The 5,085-nt window shown below is 48.7% G+C and overlaps 1 non-coding gene across 1 annotated transcript; it reads left to right on the plus strand.

Moving 5' to 3' along the window:
* The first annotated feature begins 2,434 nt into the window (after nt 1-2,434).
* On the plus strand, nt 2,435-2,553 carry LOC136850272 (5S ribosomal RNA). Its single transcript, XR_010856592.1, has one exon. It is a non-coding gene; the product is annotated as a 5S ribosomal RNA (ribosomal RNA).
* The last annotated feature ends 2,532 nt before the right edge of the window (nt 2,554-5,085 follow it).

Here is a 5,085-nt window from a genome sequence, read left to right on the forward strand (position 1 = left end):
CCCAGGCTGCCAGGGATCGTGCACAGGCACGCATCCTGAAGGATTGCTTCTCGCCTCCGACACGTCCTCCCCGCCTCGGGGTTGGAGCTCTCGGTTGGACTCTCGCCCTCTTAAGAGAAGCTTAGAGGAGAGGACACTTCACGTCCTCTTCCTCTAGACGTTTGTGCTCTTCCCCGAAAGTTGCGTGGATATTCCTCCACAGAAGAGAATAAATTTTTTTTCGGATGATGACGCTACTCGACCCCCCTGTCGCGCTAAGGCAAAGGCTAGAGCTTCTTCCCCTGTGAGAAGGAAGTATACGTCTCTCGCCCCTTTCCTTCTCTCAGGTTCAGCCCTTCTCCCGAGAGAGTTGCTTCTCCAATGCGTCAGATTTTGTTGGGTTTGCAACAACAGCTGGATGCTCTCATGAACCTTTCAAGATTCAAAACTGCCTGTTAAGAGGTACAGACTTTCACCTTCGTCTCCTGCTTCGTCTTCCTCATCTGCTAGATGTTTTGGGGCTTCTCGTCTGTCGTCCAGAGAGAGTGTTTAGTGGCTTCCTAATCGTCTTCCCCGATTCGAGGTATTGGACTTTTCTCTTGACACGCACCAGGAGCACGTGTCTTGCTCTTCGTGCGCTTCTCACGCTTCACGCGCCCCTCACCTTGACGCTCGGCGGGCCGCTAGCCATGACGCGCGCCACGCTGTGAAACTCTTCTCGTGTCTTGCCACGGAGCCTCTCGCGCGCCACGCCATGACGCTCCGCGCTCGCCTCGCCGTATAGCTTCAAAGTCTTCTTGTGTTGACGCCGCTCCTGTTGTACATCATGACGCACAACTACCCGCTTCAACATCTGATGTCCTTCTTAATTTAGCCAGGACTTCTTCAATCGCGGGAGTTCCCGCTTACGTATCGGCGAATCGGAACTTCTTTCACCACTCACTCAAGACCCGCCAGCTGGGGAAGAACATCCTCTTTCATCACAGCCTTTGGATGAAGAGAAACATCTTTCGTCTTCTTCTTCCTCTGATTATCAGACTCTGGCTATTTTACTTAAGGATCTGTTTCCTGAGACTCTTCAACCTTCGGCTCCTCTCTCCACCTTCGCAGTTGTCTTTGTCTTAAGCGAGAAGGACTCTGGCTTTCTCAAGATGAGGAAGTCTTTATCTTCAAAAGGCATTCAAGAAAGTCCAGGATTGGATGGCTGCCAGAAAAAATCAAGGAAAGACGGCTTTCGCTTTGCCTCCTTCACGTTTGTCCGACAAAGCAGGCATTTGGTATGAGACAGGGGAGCACATTGGCTTAATGCTTCCCTTGACTTCTCAAGGACTTTGCAATCAAGTCGACGCCTCTTGAAGATCCCACTTGTCTTCTTTTAAGGTGTCTTGGACTCTGACTGAGATGGACCACCATTTTAAAGGCCTCTTCAAGACTATTGAGGTCTTTAACTTCTTGGACTGGTGTCTGGAAGTTTTGAACATGAAGGCTACTAATCCGGTTTCCATTAGTCTGGGGGAGCTGTCCAGTGTACTGCAGTGCATGGACAAGGCCGTCAGAGATGGCTCTGAAGAACTTTGCAGTCAGTTTTCGTTGGTTCTTTTGAAAAAAGAGAGCATTGTTTTGCTATTTCTCGGTGAAGTCTGTTTTCACCAGCGCAGAAGGGAGAGCTACAGTTCGCTCCTTTCTCGAGCCATCTCTTCCCCCAGACTTTGGTTAAGAATATTGCTGCCAGCCTTCAAGAAAAGGCAACCCAAGACCTTTCCAGGTCTTCTAAACGTCCTTTGGCCCCATCATCGTCCTCTTCTTTTCCTCAGTTGGCTAAGAAGAAGCAGCCCTTTCGTGAAGGGGCTTCCATGGGAAGCAACACGAGACCCGCATCACGAGAGAGAGTTTTTCCCAAAAGGAATGTCACTTCCAAGAGAGGTAGCAAGTGACTCCTTTCATCTCCAGACTCCATTAGCAACCAGGCTTCATTTTGCACAAGCCTGGAAAGAGAGAGGGGCAGACGTTTGGTCCCTCCTACTGTTAGAGAGAGGTTACTTGATTCCCTTCCTGTCTCCTCCTCCTTTGTTTTTTGTTTCCCAATTGCCATCCTGTCAAACAGAAAATTCTGTTTGACCTGCTCGAACAGATGCTCAAGCGGAGAGCAGTGGAACAGGTCTTGGACTCGCAGTCCCCCGGGATTTTACTACAGATTGTTTCTAGTCCCAAAACTTTCAGTAGGCTGGAGACTCGTCTTGGACGTCAACAGGCCGAACAACTTGGTCCGGAAGGAAAAGTTCAAGATGGAGACCTCGCAGTCAATACTAGGAGCCCTTCATCCCGGGGATTGGATGGTATCTTTGGATCTCCAAGATACTTATCTTCACGCCCCAATTCATCCACGTTCGATGAAGTATCTCAGGTTGTCTTGGGGACTAGACGTACCAGTTCAGGCTCTCTGCTTTGGACTCTGCACAACGGCCATACCACGTTGAAAACACCGCTTCTCGTCCGATCAGCGAAGTTAAACAACGTTGGGTCTGGTCAGTACTTGGATGGGTGACCGCCTGGGAACACCAGATGCTGTTGGCGTCACATTTTGCTCCAAGGGTGTTTACACTTCTCATGAAAAACGTTGCGATGCAGTTGCACCTGTCGCACGTCAGGATCTCTCTCTACTTGGACGACTGGTTGATTCGGCGTCCGTCGGGCTTAAGGTATCTGGAGGACCTTCAGTTGACTCTGCAACTCGTGAAGTCCCTGGGACTTCTGGTCAATGTGGAAAAGTCGCAGCTGATCCCCCACTGTCCATTGTGTCTGGGAATTCAGATGTATTCAGCGGCTTTATAGCGTCTCCGTCGCAAGAACGGCAACTTCTATGTACGAAAAAGTCTCGGCCTTCTTGGGGAAGGAAACATGCTAGGTGAGGGAATGAATGAGTCTGCTGGGGACCATTTCCTCGCTGGAGAAGTTTGTTTCCTGGGAGACTGCATCTCAGGCCTCTTCAGTTCTTTCTGTTGGAGAGAACTGGCAAAGCAAGGAAGACTTGAAAGAGGAATTGAGTATTCTTCCTTCTGTAAAAGAGGATCTGTAGTGGTGGCTCGATCCAACGAAATTGCAGAAAGGGATCTCCCTTAAGCTTCTGAACCCCGACCTAGTGTTGTTTTTCCGACGGGTCGTCAACAGGTTGGGGGGCAACACTAAGGGGAGAGGAAGTGTTAGGAACCTGGAGAGAGGAACAGGTGTCCTGGCACATCAACATCAAAGATTTGGCGGCTATCTTTTAGCTCTCCAATTCTTCGAGGTCCAAGTTTGCAATCGTGTAGTTCAAGTAAACTCGGACAACACTACGGCATTGGATTACCTCAAGAGACAGGGCGGAACACACTCTTGTTCCCTGTTCAGCCTTGCAAGAGAGATTATTCTTTGAGCCTATGCTCGCAACATTTCGATTCTCACAAGTTTTGTTGCAGGGGTCGAAAATGTTCAAGCAGACCTGCTCAGTCGGCGCCATCAACTCCTGCCGAAGGAATGGACCCTTCATCAGGAGGTTTGCCAAGATTTTTGGAAACTTTGGGGTCGCCATCTTGTGGATCTTTTCACGACCTCAAGAACAGCGAGGCTCCCTCTATAAAGCTCATCTGTACTCGACCCGGGGGCAGTTGCGATAGATGCTCTTCTCTGGGATTGGACGGGAATAGATGTTTACGCCTTTCCCCCGTTCAAAATTCTGGGAGAAGTCATACGCAAGTTCGCGGCCTCACAAGGGACGAGGATGACTCTCATCCCCACGTTTTGGCCTTCGAACCACTGGTTCTCGGAGTTTCTCTTCTGGTTAGTAGACTTTCCGATAACCCTTCCTATTAGAGCAGACCTGCTCATACAACCCCACTTCGCGAGATATCTTCAAAACCTCCCCGCTCTGAACCTGACTACTTTCAGACTATCGAAAATTGGTCAGAGCGAGGGGGTTTTTGGCCAGGTGGCACGGGCCATCGCTAGAGCCAGAAGTTCTTCATCTAACAGGATATATCTAGCGAAGTGAGCAACCTTCAAGGGTTGGTGTAGAAAGAAAGGCTTTTCCTCTTCCTCTATCACTGTGAGCCAGATTGCGGATTTTCTCCTTTACTTAAGAGAAAAACTCGATATAGCAGTTCCTACTATCAAGTGTTATCAGAGCATGCTTTCGACTTTTTTCAGACACAGAGGATTAGATTTGTCTGACAATAAGGACCTCCACGATCTTACGAGCTCTTTCAAGACGTCCAAGGTTCCTCAGCTAATTCCTCCTGCTTGGCAATTGGACGTAGTGCTCAAGTTTTTGATGTTTAGTCCTTTTGAGCCTCTCCACTCTGCATCTCTTAAGGATGTTACTCGAAAAACAGCATTCCTCACGGCTCTGGCGACGGCGAAGAGAGTGAGCAAAGTTCAAGGCCGTCATGTGGGCTTCAAGTAACACGATGCTGTCTAATCTTTAAGCCCTAAGTTCTTGGCTAAGAATGAAAGGCCTTCTAACCCTTGGCCTAGACACTTTGAAATTAAAGGTTTAGCAGACCTTATTGGACAGGAACCTGAGGGAGTTCTATGTCCAGTTAGAGCTCTCAAGTACTACCTTAAAAGAACACAGGACACTCGTGGTCCCTCGGATAATTTATGGTGTTCTGTGAGGCAACCAGTTAAACCTATGTCGAAGAATGCACTGGCATTCTTCATTAGGGACGTCATTAAGGACGCACACTCTAGTTGTGATGACTCCAACTTCAAGTTGTTGAGAGTTAACGCTCATGAGGTGAGGGCAGTTGCTACCTCCATGTCGTTCCAGAAAAACATGGTACTCAGTGACATTCTCAGTGCCACATTTTGGCGAAGCAATTCGGTGTTTGCCTCACACTCTTGGCAAGATGTTTAGGTAGCATATGAAAATTGCTTTTCGCTGGGACCATACATTGCTGCTTCAGCAACCTTGGGGACAGGGGGTAACTCTGATCCTATCCTCTTTAATTGTGTTTTTATGGTTGTTGGGTCGACTACTGGAGGCAGTCTTCCCAATCCTTTGCAAACTAACGCTTTAGGTGTTGGTTAGGTGGTTAGTAATGCTCTTTGTCCTCTTTGTATGGTCTATGA

The sequence above is a fragment of the Macrobrachium rosenbergii genome, chromosome 21 (genome assembly GCF_040412425.1).
Source record: "Macrobrachium rosenbergii isolate ZJJX-2024 chromosome 21, ASM4041242v1, whole genome shotgun sequence".
Classification (NCBI taxonomy): domain Eukaryota; kingdom Metazoa; phylum Arthropoda; class Malacostraca; order Decapoda; family Palaemonidae; genus Macrobrachium; species Macrobrachium rosenbergii.